Source organism: Mobula hypostoma, chromosome 25 (genome assembly GCF_963921235.1).
Source record: "Mobula hypostoma chromosome 25, sMobHyp1.1, whole genome shotgun sequence".
NCBI classification, from domain to species: Eukaryota; Metazoa; Chordata; class Chondrichthyes; order Myliobatiformes; family Myliobatidae; genus Mobula; species Mobula hypostoma.
Genome location: NC_086121.1, coordinates 23,074,257 through 23,091,446, shown reverse-complemented (window position 1 = coordinate 23,091,446; position 17,190 = coordinate 23,074,257). Strand labels below are relative to the sequence as shown.

At 53.9% G+C, this 17,190-nt stretch overlaps 2 protein-coding genes across 2 annotated transcripts in view; one reads left to right on the top strand and one right to left on the bottom strand.

Annotated features, from left to right (window-relative positions):
* LOC134338016 (Golgi integral membrane protein 4-like) overlaps positions 1–17,190 on the top strand; it is a 203,806-nt gene that overhangs the window by 143,619 nt on the left and 42,997 nt on the right. The gene's annotated exons all lie outside the window — the stretch shown is intronic.
* LOC134337887 (RLA class II histocompatibility antigen, DP beta chain-like) overlaps positions 1–17,190 on the bottom strand; it is a 98,712-nt gene that overhangs the window by 80,544 nt on the left and 978 nt on the right. The window lies entirely within an intron of this gene.

Genomic DNA, 17,190 nt, shown 5'->3' with positions numbered 1-17,190 from the left:
GGACACAGATAGAGTGGATGTGGAGAGGATGTTTCCAGTAGTGGGGGAGTCTCGGACCAGAGGACACAGGTAGAGTGGATGTGGAGAGGATGTTTCCAGTAGTGGGGGAGTCTCGGACCAGAGGACACAGATAGAGTGGATGTGGAGAGGATGTTTCCAGTAGTGGGGGAGTCTCGGACCAGAGGACACAGATAGAGTGGATGTGGAGAGGATGTTTCCAGTAGTGGGGGAGTCTAGGACCAGAGGACACAGATAGAGTGGATGTGGAGAGGATGTTTCCAGTAGTGGGGGAGTCTCGGACCAGAGGACACAGATAGAGTGGATGCGGAGAGGATGTTTCCAGTAGTGGGGGAGTCTAGGACCAGAGGACACAGATAGAGTGGATGTGGAGAGGATGTTTCCAGTAGTGGGGGAGTCTAGGACCAGAGGACACAGGTAGAGTGGATGTGGAGAGGATGTTTCCAGTAGTGGGGGAGTCTAGGACCAGAGGACACAGATAGAGTGGATGTGGAGAGGATGTTTCCAGTAGTGGGGGAGTCTCGGACCAGAGGACACAGATAGAGTGGATGTGGAGAGGATGTTTCCAGTAGTGGGGGAGTCTCGGACCAGAGGACACAGATAGAGTGGATGTGGAGAGGATGTTTCCAGTAGTGGGGGAGTCTCGGACCAGAGGACACAGATAGAGTGGATGTGGAGAGGATGTTTCCAGTAGTGGGGGAGTCTAGGACCAGAGGACACAGATAGAGTGGATGTGGAGAGGATGTTTCCAGTAGTGGGGGAGTCTAGGACCAGAGGACACAGGTAGAGTGGATGTGGAGAGGATGTTTCCAGTAGTGGGGGAGTCTCGGACCAGAGGACACAGATAGAGTGGATGTGGAGAGGATGTTTCCAGTAGTGGGGGAGTCTAGGACCAGAGGACACAGATAGAGTGGATGTGGAGAGGATGTTTCCAGTAGTGGGGGAGTCTAGGACCAGAGGACACAGATAGAGTGGATGTGGAGAGGATGTTTCCTATAGTGGGGGAGTCTAGGACCAGAGGACACAGATAGAGTGGATGTGGAGAGGATGTTTCCAGTAGTGGGGGAGTCTCGGACCAGAGGACACAGATAGAGTGGATGTGGAGAGGATGTTTCCTATAGTGGGGGAGTCTAGGACCAGAGGACACAGATAGAGTGGATGTGGAGAGGATGTTTCCAGTAGTGGGGGAGTCTAGGACCAGAGGACACAGATAGAGTGGATGTGGAGAGGATGTTTCCAGTAGTGGGGGAGTCTCGGACCAGAGGACACAGATAGAGTGGATGTGGAGAGGATGTTTCCAGTAGTGGGGGAGTCTGGGGCCAGAGGACACAGATAGAGTGGATGTGGAGAGGATGTTTCCAGTAGTGGGGGAGTCTCGGACCAGAGGACACAGATAGAGTGGATGTGGAGAGGATGTTTCCAGTAGTGGGGGAGTCTCGGACCAGAGGACACAGATAGAGTGGATGTGGAGAGGATATTTCCTATGGTGGGGGGAGTCTAGGACCAGAGGACACAGATAGAGTGGATGTGGAGAGGATGTTTCCAGTAGTGGGGGAGTCTCGGACCAGAGGACACAGATAGAGTGGATGTGGAGAGGATGTTTCCAGTAGTGGGGGAGTCTCGGACCAGAGGACACAGATAGAGTGGATGTGGAGAGGATGTTTCCAGTAGTGGGGGAGTCTCGGACCAGAGGACACAGATAGAGTGGATGTGGAGAGGATGTTTCCTGTAGTGGGGGAGTCTCGGACCAGAGGACACAGATAGAGTGGATGTGGAGAGGATGTTTCCAGTAGTGGGGGAGTCTCGGACCAGAGGACACAGATAGAGTGGATGTGGAGAGGATGTTTCCAGTAGTGGGGGAGTCTAGGGCCAGAGGACACAGATAGAGTGGATGTGGAGAGGATGTTTCCAGTAGTGGGGGAGTCTAGGGCCAGAGGACACAGATAGAGTGGATGTGGAGAGGATGTTTCCAGTAGTGGGGGAGTCTAGGACCAGAGGACACAGGTAGAGTGAATGTGGAGAGGATGTTTCCTATGGTGGGGGGAGTCTCGGACCAGAGGACACAGATAGAGTGGATGTGGAGAGGATGTTTCCAGTAGTGGGGGAGTCTAGGACCAGAGGACACAGGTAGAGTGGATGTGGAGAGGATGTTTCCAGTAGTGGGGGAGTCTCGGACCAGAGGACACAGATAGAGTGGATGTGGAGAGGATGTTTCCTGTAGTGGGGGAGTCTCGGACCAGAGGACACAGATAGAGTGGATGTGGAGAGGATGTTTCCAGTAGTGGGGGGAGTCTCGGACCAGAGGACACAGGTAGAGTGGATGTGGAGAGGATGTTTCCTGTAGTGGGGGAGTCTCGGACCAGAGGACACAGATAGAGTGGATGTGGAGAGGATGTTTCCAGTAGTGGGGGAGTCTCGGACCAGAGGACACAGATAGAGTGGATGTGGAGAGGATGTTTCCAGTAGTGGGGGAGTCTAGGGCCAGAGGACACAGATAGAGTGGATGTGGAGAGGATGTTTCCAGTAGTGGGGGAGTCTAGGGCCAGAGGACACAGATAGAGTGGATGTGGAGAGGATGTTTCCAGTAGTGGGGGAGTCTAGGACCAGAGGACACAGGTAGAGTGAATGTGGAGAGGATGTTTCCTATGGTGGGGGGAGTCTCGGACCAGAGGACACAGATAGAGTGGATGTGGAGAGGATGTTTCCAGTAGTGGGGGAGTCTCGGACCAGAGGACACAGATAGAGTGGATGTGGAGAGGATGTTTCCAGTAGTGGGGGAGTCTAGGGCCAGAGGACACAGATAGAGTGGATGTGGAGAGGATGTTTCCAGTAGTGGGGGAGTCTAGGGCCAGAGGACACAGATAGAGTGGATGTGGAGAGGATGTTTCCAGTAGTGGGGGAGTCTAGGACCAGAGGACACAGGTAGAGTGAATGTGGAGAGGATGTTTCCTATGGTGGGGGGAGTCTCGGACCAGAGGACACAGATAGAGTGGATGTGGAGAGGATGTTTCCTATGGTGGGGGGAGTCTAGGACCAGAGGACACAGGTAGAGTGGATGTGGAGAGGATGTTTCCAGTAGTGGGGGAGTCTAGGACCAGAGGACACAGAAAGAGTGGATGTGGAGAGGATGTTTCCTATGGTGGGGGGAGTCTCGGACCAGAGGACACAGATAGAGTGGATGTGGAGAGGATGTTTCCTATGGTGGGGGGAGTCTAGGACCAGAGGACACAGGTAGAGTGGATGTGGAGAGGATGTTTCCAGTAGTGGGGGAGTCTCGGACCAGAGGACACAGATAGAGTGGATGTGGAGAGGATGTTTCCAGTAGTGGGGGAGTCTCGGACCAGAGGACACAGATAGAGTGGATGTGGAGAGGATGTTTCCAGTAGTGGGGGAGTCTAGGACCAGAGGACACAGATAGAGTGGATGTGGAGAGGATGTTTCCAGTAGTGGGGGAGTCTAGGGCCAGAGGACACAGATAGAGTGGATGTGGAGAGGATGTTTCCAGTAGTGGGGGAGTCTAGGGCCAGAGGACACTGATAGAGTGGATGTGGAGAGGATGTTTCCTATGGTGGGGGGAGTCTAGGGCCAGAGGACACAGATAGAGTGGATGTGGAGAGGATGTTTCCAGTAGTGGGGGAGTCTCGGACCAGAGGACACAGATAGAGTGGATGTGGAGAGGATGTTTCCAGTAGTGGGGGAGTCTAGGGCCAGAGGACACAGATAGAGTGGATGTGGAGAGGATGTTTCCAGTAGTGGGGGAGTCTAGGGCCAGAGGACACAGATAGAGTGGATGTGGAGAGGATGTTTCCAGTAGTGGGGGAGTCTAGGGCCAGAGGACACAGATAGAGTGGATGTGGAGAGGATGTTTCCTATGGTGGGGGGAGTCTAGGGCCAGAGGACACAGATAGAGTGGATGTGGAGAGGATGTTTCCTATGGTGGGGGGAGTCTAGGGCCAGAGGACACAGATAGAGTGGATGTGGAGAGGATGTTTCCTATGGTGGGGGAGTCTAGGACCAGAGGACACAGATAGAGTGGATGTGGAGAGGATGTTTCCAGTAGTGGGGGAGTCTCGGACCAGAGGACACAGATAGAGTGGATGTGGAGAGGATGTTTCCTATGGTGGGGGGAGTCTCGGACCAGAGGACACAGATAGAGTGGATGTGGAGAGGATGTTTCCAGTAGTGGGGGAGTCTCGGACCAGAGGACACAGATAGAGTGGATGTGGAGAGGATGTTTCCAGTAGTGGGGGAGTCTCGGACCAGAGGACACAGATAGAGTGGATGTGGAGAGGATGTTTCCTATGGTGGGGGAGTCTCGGACCAGAGGACACAGATAGAGTGGATGTGGAGAGGATGTTTCCAGTAGTGGGGGAGTCTCGGACCAGAGGACACAGATAGAGTGGATGTGGAGAGGATGTTTCCAGTAGTGGGGGAGTCTCGGACCAGAGGACACAGATAGAGTGGATGTGGAGAGGATGTTTCCAGTAGTGGGGGAGTCTCGGACCAGAGGACACAGATAGAGTGGATGTGGAGAGGATGTTTCCAGTAGTGGGGGAGTCTAGGGCCAGAGGACACAGATAGAGTGGATGTGGAGAGGATGTTTCCAGTAGTGGGGGAGTCTCGGACCAGAGGACACAGATAGAGTGGATGTGGAGAGGATGTTTCCAGTAGTGGGGGAGTCTAGGGCCAGAGGACACAGGTAGAGTGGATGTGGAGAGGATGTTTCCAGTAGTGGGGGAGTCTCGGACCAGAGGACACAGATAGAGTGGATGTGGAGAGGATGTTTCCAGTAGTGGGGGAGTCTCGGACCAGAGGACACAGATAGAGTGGATGTGGAGAGGATGTTTCCAGTAGTGGGGGAGTCTCGGACCAGAGGACACAGATAGAGTGGATGTGGAGAGGATGTTTCCAGTAGTGGGGGAGTCTAGGGCCAGAGGACACAGGTAGAGTGGATGTGGAGAGGATGTTTCCAGTAGTGGGGGAGTCTCGGACCAGAGGACACAGATAGAGTGGATGTGGAGAGGATGTTTCCAGTAGTGGGGGAGTCTCGGACCAGAGGACACAGATAGAGTGGATGTGGAGAGGATGTTTCCAGTAGTGGGGGAGTCTCGGACCAGAGGACACAGATAGAGTGGATGTGGAGAGGATGTTTCCAGTAGTGGGGGAGTCTCGGACCAGAGGACACAGATAGAGTGGATGTGGAGAGGATGTTTCCAGTAGTGGGGGAGTCTAGGGCCAGAGGACACAGATAGAGTGGATGTGGAGAGGATGTTTCCAGTAGTGGGGGAGTCTCGGACCAGAGGACACAGATAGAGTGGATGTGGAGAGGATGTTTCCAGTAGTGGGGGAGTCTAGGACCAGAGGACACAGATAGAGTGGATGTGGAGAGGATGTTTCCAGTAGTGGGGGAGTCTCGGACCAGAGGACACAGGTAGAGTGGATGTGGAGAGGATGTTTCCTATGGTGGGGGGAGTCTAGGGCCAGAGGACACAGATAGAGTGGATGTGGAGAGGATGTTTCCAGTAGTGGGGGAGTCTCGGACCAGAGGACACAGATAGAGTGGATGTGGAGAGGATGTTTCCAGTAGTGGGGGAGTCTCGGACCAGAGGACACAGATAGAGTGGATGTGGAGAGGATGTTTCCAGTAGTGGGGGGAGTCTCGGACCAGAGGACACAGGTAGAGTGGATGTGGAGAGGATGTTTCCAGTAGTGGGGGAGTCTCGGACCAGAGGACACAGATAGAGTGGATGTGGAGAGGATGTTTCCTATAGTGGGGGAGTCTCGGACCAGAGGACACAGATAGAGTGGATGTGGAGAGGATGTTTCCAGTAGTGGGGGAGTCTCGGACCAGAGGACACAGATAGAGTGGATGTGGAGAGGATGTTTCCAGTAGTGGGGGAGTCTCGGACCAGAGGACACAGATAGAGTGGATGTGGAGAGGATGTTTCCAGTAGTGGGGGAGTCTCGGACCAGAGGACACAGATAGAGTGGATGTGGAGAGGATGTTTCCAGTAGTGGGGGAGTCTCGGACCAGAGGACACAGATAGAGTGGATGTGGAGAGGATGTTTCCAGTAGTGGGGGAGTCTAGGGCCAGAGGACACAGATAGAGTGGATGTGGAGAGGATGTTTCCAGTAGTGGGGGAGTCTCGGACCAGAGGACACAGATAGAGTGGATGTGGAGAGGATGTTTCCAGTAGTGGGGGAGTCTAGGGCCAGAGGACACAGGTAGAGTGGATGTGGAGAGGATGTTTCCAGTAGTGGGGGAGTCTCGGACCAGAGGACACAGATAGAGTGGATGTGGAGAGGATGTTTCCAGTAGTGGGGGAGTCTCGGACCAGAGGACACAGATAGAGTGGATGTGGAGAGGATGTTTCCAGTAGTGGGGGAGTCTCGGACCAGAGGACACAGATAGAGTGGATGTGGAGAGGATGTTTCCAGTAGTGGGAGAGTCTAGGGCCAGAGGACACAGGTAGAGTGGATGTGGAGAGGATGTTTCCAGTAGTGGGGGAGTCTCGGACCAGAGGACACAGATAGAGTGGATGTGGAGAGGATGTTTCCAGTAGTGGGGGAGTCTCGGACCAGAGGACACAGATAGAGTGGATGTGGAGAGGATGTTTCCAGTAGTGGGGGAGTCTCGGACCAGAGGACACAGATAGAGTGGATGTGGAGAGGATGTTTCCAGTAGTGGGGGAGTCTAGGGCCAGAGGACACAGATAGAGTGGATGTGGAGAGGATGTTTCCAGTAGTGGGGGAGTCTCGGACCAGAGGACACAGATAGAGTGGATGTGGAGAGGATGTTTCCAGTAGTGGGGGAGTCTAGGACCAGAGGACACAGATAGAGTGGATGTGGAGAGGATGTTTCCAGTAGTGGGGGAGTCTCGGACCAGAGGACACAGATAGAGTGGATGTGGAGAGGATGTTTCCAGTAGTGGGGGAGTCTCGGACCAGAGGACACAGATAGAGTGGATGTGGAGAGGATGTTTCCAGTAGTGGGGGAGTCTCGGACCAGAGGACACAGATAGAGTGGATGTGGAGAGGATGTTTCCTATAGTGGGGGAGTCTCGGACCAGAGGACACAGATAGAGTGGATGTGGAGAGGATGTTTCCAGTAGTGGGGGAGTCTCGGACCAGAGGACACAGATAGAGTGGATGTGGAGAGGATGTTTCCAGTAGTGGGGGAGTCTCGGACCAGAGGACACAGATAGAGTGGATGTGGAGAGGATGTTTCCAGTAGTGGGGGAGTCTCGGACCAGAGGACACAGATAGAGTGGATGTGGAGAGGATGTTTCCAGTAGTGGGGGAGTCTCGGACCAGAGGACACAGATAGAGTGGATGTGGAGAGGATGTTTCCAGTAGTGGGGGAGTCTAGGACCAGAGGACACAGATAGAGTGGATGTGGAGAGGATGTTTCCAGTAGTGGGGGAGTCTCGGACCAGAGGACACAGATAGAGTGGATGTGGAGAGGATGTTTCCTATGGTGGGGGAGTCTCGGACCAGAGGACACAGATAGAGTGGATGTGGAGAGGATGTTTCCAGTAGTGGGGGAGTCTAGGGCCAGAGGACACAGATAGAGTGGATGTGGAGAGGATGTTTCCAGTAGTGGGGGAGTCTAGGACCAGAGGACACAGATAGAGTGGATGTGGAGAGGATGTTTCCAGTAGTGGGGGAGTCTCGGACCAGAGGACACAGATAGAGTGGATGTGGAGAGGATGTTTCCTATAGTGGGGGAGTCTCGGACCAGAGGACACAGATAGAGTGGATGTGGAGAGGATGTTTCCAGTAGTGGGGGAGTCTAGGGCCAGAGGACACAGATAGAGTGGATGTGGAGAGGATGTTTCCAGTAGTGGGGGAGTCTCGGACCAGAGGACACAGATAGAGTGGATGTGGAGAGGATGTTTCCAGTAGTGGGGGAGTCTAGGACCAGAGGACACAGATAGAGTGGATGTGGAGAGGATGTTTCCAGTAGTGGGGGAGTCTCGGACCAGAGGACACAGATAGAGTGGATGTGGAGAGGATGTTTCCAGTAGTGGGGGAGTCTCGGACCAGAGGACACAGATAGAGTGGATGTGGAGAGGATGTTTCCAGTAGTGGGGGAGTCTCGGACCAGAGGACACAGATAGAGTGGATGTGGAGAGGATGTTTCCAGTAGTGGGGGAGTCTAGGGCCAGGGCACAGATAGAGTGGATGTGGAGAGGATGTTTCCAGTAGTGGGGGAGTCTAGGGCCAGAGGACACAGATAGAGTGGATGTGGAGAGGATGTTTCCAGTAGTGGGGGAGTCTCGGACCAGAGGACACAGATAGAGTGGATGTGGAGAGGATGTTTCCAGTAGTGGGGGAGTCTCGGACCAGAGGACACAGATAGAGTGGATGTGGAGAGGATGTTTCCAGTAGTGGGGGAGTCTAGGACCAGAGGACACAGATAGAGTGGATGTGGAGAGGATGTTTCCAGTAGTGGGGGAGTCTAGGACCAGAGGACACAGGTAGAGTGGATGTGGAGAGGATGTTTCCTATAGTGGGGGAGTCTAGGACCAGAGGACACAGATAGAGTGGATGTGGAGAGGATGTTTCCAGTAGTGGGGGAGTCTAGGGCCAGAGGACACAGATAGAGTGGATGTGGAGAGGATGTTTCCAGTAGTGGGGGAGTCTCGGACCAGAGGACACAGATAGAGTGGATGTGGAGAGGATGTTTCCAGTAGTGGGGGAGTCTCGGACCAGAGGACACAGATAGAGTGGATTTGGAGAGGATGTTTCCAGTAGTGGGGGAGTCTCGGACCAGAGGACACAGATAGAGTGGATGTGGAGAGGATGTTTCCAGTAGTGGGGGAGTCTCGGACCAGAGGACACAGATAGAGTGGATGTGGAGAGGATGTTTCCAGTAGTGGGGGAGTCTAGGGCCAGAGGACACAGATAGAGTGGATGTGGAGAGGATGTTTCCAGTAGTGGGGGAGTCTAGGACCAGAGGACACAGGTAGAGTGGATGTGGAGAGGATGTTTCCTATAGTGGGGGAGTCTAGGACCAGAGGACACAGATAGAGTGGATGTGGAGAGGATGTTTCCAGTAGTGGGGGAGTCTCGGACCAGAGGACACAGATAGAGTGGATGTGGAGAGGATGTTTCCAGTAGTGGGGGAGTCTCGGACCAGAGGACACAGATAGAGTGGATGTGGAGAGGATGTTTCCAGTAGTGGGGGAGTCTCGGACCAGAGGACACAGATAGAGTGGATGTGGAGAGGATGTTTCCAGTAGTGGGGGAGTCTAGGACCAGAGGACACAGATAGAGTGGATGTGGAGAGGATGTTTCCAGTAGTGGGGGAGTCTAGGGCCAGAGGGCACAGATAGAGTGGATGTGGAGAGGATGTTTCCAGTAGTGGGGGAGTCTAGGGCCAGAGGACACAGATAGAGTGGATGTGGAGAGGATGTTTCCAGTAGTGGGGGAGTCTAGGGCCAGAGGACACAGATAGAGTGGATGTGGAGAGGATGTTTCCAGTAGTGGGGGAGTCTAGGGCCAGAGGACACAGATAGAGTGGATGTGGAGAGGATGTTTCCAGTAGTGGGGGAGTCTAGGGCCAGAGGACACAGATAGAGTGGATGTGGAGAGGATGTTTCCAGTAGTGGGGGAGTCTCGGACCAGAGGACACAGATAGAGTGGATGTGGAGAGGATGTTTCCAGTAGTGGGGGAGTCTCGGACCAGAGGACACAGATAGAGTGGATGTGGAGAGGATGTTTCCAGTAGTGGGGGAGTCTCGGACCAGAGGACACAGATAGAGTGGATGTGGAGAGGATGTTTCCAGTAGTGGGGGAGTCTAGGGCCAGAGGACACAGATAGAGTGGATGTGGAGAGGATGTTTCCAGTAGTGGGGGAGTCTAGGACCAGAGGACACAGATAGAGTGGATGTGGAGAGGATGTTTCCTATAGTGGGGGAGTCTAGGACCAGAGGACACAGATAGAGTGGATGTGGAGAGGATGTTTCCAGTAGTGGGGGAGTCTCGGACCAGAGGACACAGATAGAGTGGATGTGGAGAGGATGTTTCCAGTAGTGGGGGAGTCTCGGACCAGAGGACACAGATAGAGTGGATGTGGAGAGGATGTTTCCAGTAGTGGGGGAGTCTCGGACCAGAGGACACAGATAGAGTGGATGTGGAGAGGATGTTTCCAGTAGTGGGGGAGTCTAGGACCAGAGGACACAGATAGAGTGGATGTGGAGAGGATGTTTCCAGTAGTGGGGGAGTCTGGGGCCAGAGGGCACAGATAGAGTGGATGTGGAGAGGATGTTTCCAGTAGTGGGGGAGTCTAGGGCCAGAGGACACAGATAGAGTGGATGTGGAGAGGATGTTTCCAGTAGTGGGGGAGTCTAGGGCCAGAGGGCACAGATAGAGTGGATGTGGAGAGGATGTTTCCAGTAGTGGGGGAGTCTAGGGCCAGAGGACACAGATAGAGTGGATGTGGAGAGGATGTTTCCAGTAGTGGGGGAGTCTAGGGCCAGAGGACACAGATAGAGTGGATGTGGAGAGGATGTTTCCAGTAGTGGGGGAGTCTCGGACCAGAGGACACAGATAGAGTGGATGTGGAGAGGATGTTTCCTATGGTGGGGGGAGTCTCGGACCAGAGGACACAGATAGAGTGGATGTGGAGAGGATGTTTCCAGTAGTGGGGGAGTCTCGGACCAGAGGACACAGATAGAGTGGATGTGGAGAGGATGTTTCCAGTAGTGGGGGAGTCTCGGACCAGAGGACACAGATAGAGTGGATGTGGAGAGGATGTTTCCTATGGTGGGGGGAGTCTCGGACCAGAGGACACAGATAGAGTGGATGTGGAGAGGATGTTTCCAGTAGTGGGGGAGTCTCGGACCAGAGGACACAGATAGAGTGGATGTGGAGAGGATGTTTCCAGTAGTGGGGGAGTCTCGGACCAGAGGACACAGATAGAGTGGATGTGGAGAGGATGTTTCCAGTAGTGGGGGAGTCTCGGACCAGAGGACACAGATAGAGTGGATGTGGAGAGGATGTTTCCAGTAGTGGGGGAGTCTAGGACCAGAGGACACAGATAGAGTGGATGTGGAGAGGATGTTTCCAGTAGTGGGGGAGTCTCGGACCAGAGGACACAGATAGAGTGGATGTGGAGAGGATGTTTCCTGTAGTGGGGGAGTCTAGGGCTAGAGGACACAGGTAGAGTGGATGTGGAGAGGATGTTTCCAGTAGTGGGGGAGTCTCGGACCAGAGGACACAGATAGAGTGGATGTGGAGAGGATGTTTCCAGTAGTGGGGGAGTCTAGGACCAGAGGACACAGATAGAGTGGATGTGGAGAGGATGTTTCCAGTAGTGGGGGAGTCTCGGACCAGAGGACACAGATAGAGTGGATGTGGAGAGGATGTTTCCAGTAGTGGGGGAGTCTAGGGCCAGAGGACACAGATAGAGTGGATGTGGAGAGGATGTTTCCAGTAGTGGGGGAGTCTCGGACCAGAGGACACAGATAGAGTGGATGTGGAGAGGATGTTTCCAGTAGTGGGGGAGTCTAGGGCCAGAGGGCACAGATAGAGTGGATGTGGAGAGGATGTTTCCAGTAGTGGGGGAGTCTCGGACCAGAGGACACAGGTAGAGTGGATGTGGAGAGGATGTTTCCTATGGTGGGGGGAGTCTAGGGCCAGAGGACACAGATAGAGTGGATGTGGAGAGGATGTTTCCAGTAGTGGGGGAGTCTCGGACCAGAGGACACAGATAGAGTGGATGTGGAGAGGATGTTTCCAGTAGTGGGGGAGTCTCGGACCAGAGGACACAGATAGAGTGGATGTGGAGAGGATGTTTCCAGTAGTCGGGGGAGTCTCGGACCAGAGGACACAGATAGAGTGGATGTGGAGAGGATGTTTCCAGTAGTGGGGGAGTCTCGGACCAGAGGACACAGATAGAGTGGATGTGGAGAGGATGTTTCCTATAGTGGGGGAGTCTCGGACCAGAGGGCACAGATAGAGTGGATGTGGAGAGGATGTTTCCAGTAGTGGGGGAGTCTCGGACCAGAGGACACAGATAGAGTGGATGTGGAGAGGATGTTTCCAGTAGTGGGGGAGTCTCGGACCAGAGGACACAGATAGAGTGGATGTGGAGAGGATGTTTCCAGTAGTGGGGGAGTCTTGGACCAGAGGACACAGATAGAGTGGATGTGGAGAGGATGTTTCCAGTAGTGGGGGAGTCTCGGACCAGAGGACACAGATAGAGTGGATGTGGAGAGGATGTTTCCAGTAGTGGGGGAGTCTAGGGCCAGAGGACACAGATAGAGTGGATGTGGAGAGGATGTTTCCAGTAGTGGGGGAGTCTCGGACCAGAGGACACAGATAGAGTGGATGTGGAGAGGATGTTTCCAGTAGTGGGGGAGTCTAGGGCCAGAGGACACAGGTAGAGTGGATGTGGAGAGGATGTTTCCAGTAGTGGGGGAGTCTCGGACCAGAGGACACAGATAGAGTGGATGTGGAGAGGATGTTTCCAGTAGTGGGGGAGTCTCGGACCAGAGGACACAGATAGAGTGGATGTGGAGAGGATGTTTCCAGTAGTGGGGGAGTCTCGGACCAGAGGACACAGATAGAGTGGATGTGGAGAGGATGTTTCCAGTAGTGGGAGAGTCTAGGGCCAGAGGACACAGGTAGAGTGGATGTGGAGAGGATGTTTCCAGTAGTGGGGGAGTCTCGGACCAGAGGACACAGATAGAGTGGATGTGGAGAGGATGTTTCCAGTAGTGGGGGAGTCTCGGACCAGAGGACACAGATAGAGTGGATGTGGAGAGGATGTTTCCAGTAGTGGGGGAGTCTCGGACCAGAGGACACAGATAGAGTGGATGTGGAGAGGATGTTTCCAGTAGTGGGGGAGTCTAGGGCCAGAGGACACAGATAGAGTGGATGTGGAGAGGATGTTTCCAGTAGTGGGGGAGTCTCGGACCAGAGGACACAGATAGAGTGGATGTGGAGAGGATGTTTCCAGTAGTGGGGGAGTCTAGGACCAGAGGACACAGATAGAGTGGATGTGGAGAGGATGTTTCCAGTAGTGGGGGAGTCTCGGACCAGAGGACACAGGTAGAGTGGATGTGGAGAGGATGTTTCCAGTAGTGGGGGAGTCTCGGACCAGAGGACACAGATAGAGTGGATGTGGAGAGGATGTTTCCAGTAGTGGGGGAGTCTCGGACCAGAGGACACAGATAGAGTGGATGTGGAGAGGATGTTTCCTATAGTGGGGGAGTCTCGGACCAGAGGACACAGATAGAGTGGATGTGGAGAGGATGTTTCCAGTAGTGGGGGAGTCTCGGACCAGAGGACACAGATAGAGTGGATGTGGAGAGGATGTTTCCAGTAGTGGGGGAGTCTCGGACCAGAGGACACAGATAGAGTGGATGTGGAGAGGATGTTTCCAGTAGTGGGGGAGTCTCGGACCAGAGGACACAGATAGAGTGGATGTGGAGAGGATGTTTCCAGTAGTGGGGGAGTCTCGGACCAGAGGACACAGATAGAGTGGATGTGGAGAGGATGTTTCCAGTAGTGGGGGAGTCTAGGACCAGAGGACACAGATAGAGTGGATGTGGAGAGGATGTTTCCAGTAGTGGGGGAGTCTCGGACCAGAGGACACAGATAGAGTGGATGTGGAGAGGATGTTTCCTATGGTGGGGGGAGTCTCGGACCAGAGGACACAGATAGAGTGGATGTGGAGAGGATGTTTCCAGTAGTGGGGGAGTCTAGGGCCAGAGGACACAGATAGAGTGGATGTGGAGAGGATGTTTCCAGTAGTGGGGGAGTCTAGGACCAGAGGACACAGATAGAGTGGATGTGGAGAGGATGTTTCCAGTAGTGGGGGAGTCTCGGACCAGAGGACACAGATAGAGTGGATGTGGAGAGGATGTTTCCTATAGTGGGGGAGTCTCGGACCAGAGGACACAGATAGAGTGGATGTGGAGAGGATGTTTCCAGTAGTGGGGGAGTCTAGGGCCAGAGGACACAGATAGAGTGGATGTGGAGAGGATGTTTCCAGTAGTGGGGGAGTCTCGGACCAGAGGACACAGATAGAGTGGATGTGGAGAGGATGTTTCCAGTAGTGGGGGAGTCTAGGACCAGAGGACACAGATAGAGTGGATGTGGAGAGGATGTTTCCAGTAGTGGGGGAGTCTCGGACCAGAGGACACAGATAGAGTGGATGTGGAGAGGATGTTTCCAGTAGTGGGGGAGTCTCGGACCAGAGGACACAGATAGAGTGGATGTGGAGAGGATGTTTCCAGTAGTGGGGGAGTCTCGGACCAGAGGACACAGATAGAGTGGATGTGGAGAGGATGTTTCCAGTAGTGGGGGAGTCTAGGGCCAGAGGGCACAGATAGAGTGGATGTGGAGAGGATGTTTCCAGTAGTGGGGGAGTCTAGGGCCAGAGGACACAGATAGAGTGGATGTGGAGAGGATGTTTCCAGTAGTGGGGGAGTCTCGGACCAGAGGACACAGATAGAGTGGATGTGGAGAGGATGTTTCCAGTAGTGGGGGAGTCTCGGACCAGAGGACACAGATAGAGTGGATGTGGAGAGGATGTTTCCAGTAGTGGGGGAGTCTAGGACCAGAGGACACAGATAGAGTGGATGTGGAGAGGATGTTTCCAGTAGTGGGGGAGTCTAGGACCAGAGGACACAGGTAGAGTGGATGTGGAGAGGATGTTTCCTATAGTGGGGGAGTCTAGGACCAGAGGACACAGATAGAGTGGATGTGGAGAGGATGTTTCCAGTAGTGGGGGAGTCTAGGGCCAGAGGACACAGATAGAGTGGATGTGGAGAGGATGTTTCCAGTAGTGGGGGAGTCTCGGACCAGAGGACACAGATAGAGTGGATGTGGAGAGGATGTTTCCAGTAGTGGGGGAGTCTCGGACCAGAGGACACAGATAGAGTGGATGTGGAGAGGATGTTTCCAGTAGTGGGGGAGTCTCGGACCAGAGGACACAGATAGAGTGGATGTGGAGAGGATGTTTCCAGTAGTGGGGGAGTCTCGGACCAGAGGACACAGATAGAGTGGATGTGGAGAGGATGTTTCCAGTAGTGGGGGAGTCTAGGGCCAGAGGACACAGATAGAGTGGATGTGGAGAGGATGTTTCCAGTAGTGGGGGAGTCTAGGACCAGAGGACACAGGTAGAGTGGATGTGGAGAGGATGTTTCCTATAGTGGGGGAGTCTAGGACCAGAGGACACAGATAGAGTGGATGTGGAGAGGATGTTTCCAGTAGTGGGGGAGTCTCGGACCAGAGGACACAGATAGAGTGGATGTGGAGAGGATGTTTCCAGTAGTGGGGGAGTCTCGGACCAGAGGACACAGATAGAGTGGATGTGGAGAGGATGTTTCCAGTAGTGGGGGAGTCTCGGACCAGAGGACACAGATAGAGTGGATGTGGAGAGGATGTTTCCAGTAGTGGGGGAGTCTAGGACCAGAGGACACAGATAGAGTGGATGTGGAGAGGATGTTTCCAGTAGTGGGGGAGTCTAGGGCCAGAGGGCACAGATAGAGTGGATGTGGAGAGGATGTTTCCAGTAGTGGGGGAGTCTAGGGCCAGAGGACACAGATAGAGTGGATGTGGAGAGGATGTTTCCAGTAGTGGGGGAGTCTAGGGCCAGAGGGCACAGATAGAGTGGATGTGGAGAGGATGTTTCCAGTAGTGGGGGAGTCTAGGGCCAGAGGACACAGATAGAGTGGATGTGGAGAGGATGTTTCCAGTAGTGGGGGAGTCTAGGGCCAGAGGACACAGATAGAGTGGATGTGGAGAGGATGTTTCCAGTAGTGGGGGAGTCTCGGACCAGAGGACACAGATAGAGTGGATGTGGAGAGGATGTTTCCAGTAGTGGGGGAGTCTCGGACCAGAGGACACAGATAGAGTGGATGTGGAGAGGATGTTTCCAGTAGTGGGGGAGTCTCGGACCAGAGGACACAGATAGAGTGGATGTGGAGAGGATGTTTCCAGTAGTGGGGGAGTCTAGGGCCAGAGGACACAGATAGAGTGGATGTGGAGAGGATGTTTCCAGTAGTGGGGGAGTCTAGGACCAGAGGACACAGGTAGAGTGGATGTGGAGAGGATGTTTCCTATAGTGGGGGAGTCTAGGACCAGAGGACACAGATAGAGTGGATGTGGAGAGGATGTTTCCAGTAGTGGGGGAGTCTCGGACCAGAGGACACAGATAGAGTGGATGTGGAGAGGATGTTTCCAGTAGTGGGGGAGTCTCGGACCAGAGGACACAGATAGAGTGGATGTGGAGAGGATGTTTCCAGTAGTGGGGGAGTCTCGGACCAGAGGACACAGATAGAGTGGATGTGGAGAGGATGTTTCCAGTAGTGGGGGAGTCTAGGACCAGAGGACACAGATAGAGTGGATGTGGAGAGGATGTTTCCAGTAGTGGGGGAGTCTAGGGCCAGAGGGCACAGATAGAGTGGATGTGGAGAGGATGTTTCCAGTAGTGGGGGAGTCTAGGGCCAGAGGACACAGATAGAGTGGATGTGGAGAGGATGTTTCCAGTAGTGGGGGAGTCTAGGGCCAGAGGGCACAGATAGAGTGGATGTGGAGAGGATGTTTCCAGTAGTGGGGGAGTCTAGGGCCAGAGGACACAGATAGAGTGGATGTGGAGAGGATGTTTCCAGTAGTGGGGGAGTCTAGGGCCAGAGGACACAGATAGAGTGGATGTGGAGAGGATGTTTCCAGTAGTGGGGGAGTCTAGGACCAGAGGACACAGGTAGAGTGAATGTGGAGAGGATGTTTCCTATGGTGGGGGGAGTCTCGGACCAGAGGACACAGATAGAGTGGATGTGGAGAGGATGTTTCCAGTAGTGGGGGAGTCTCGGACCAGAGGACACAGGTAGAGTGAATGTGGAGAGGATGTTTCCTATGGTGGGGGGAGTCTCGGACCAGAGGACACAGATAGAGTGGATGTGGAGAGGATGTTTCCAGTAGTGGGGGAGTCTCGGACCAGAGGACACAGGTAGAGTGGATGTGGAGAGGATGTTTCCAGTAGTGGGGGAGTCTAGGACCAGAGGACACAGATAGAGTGGATGTGGAGAGGATGTTTCCAGTAGTGGGGGAGTCTCGGACCAGAGGACACAGATAGAGTGGATGTGGAGAGGATGTTTCCAGTAGTGGGGGAGTCTCGGACCAGAGGACACAGATAGAGTGGATGTGGAGAGGAT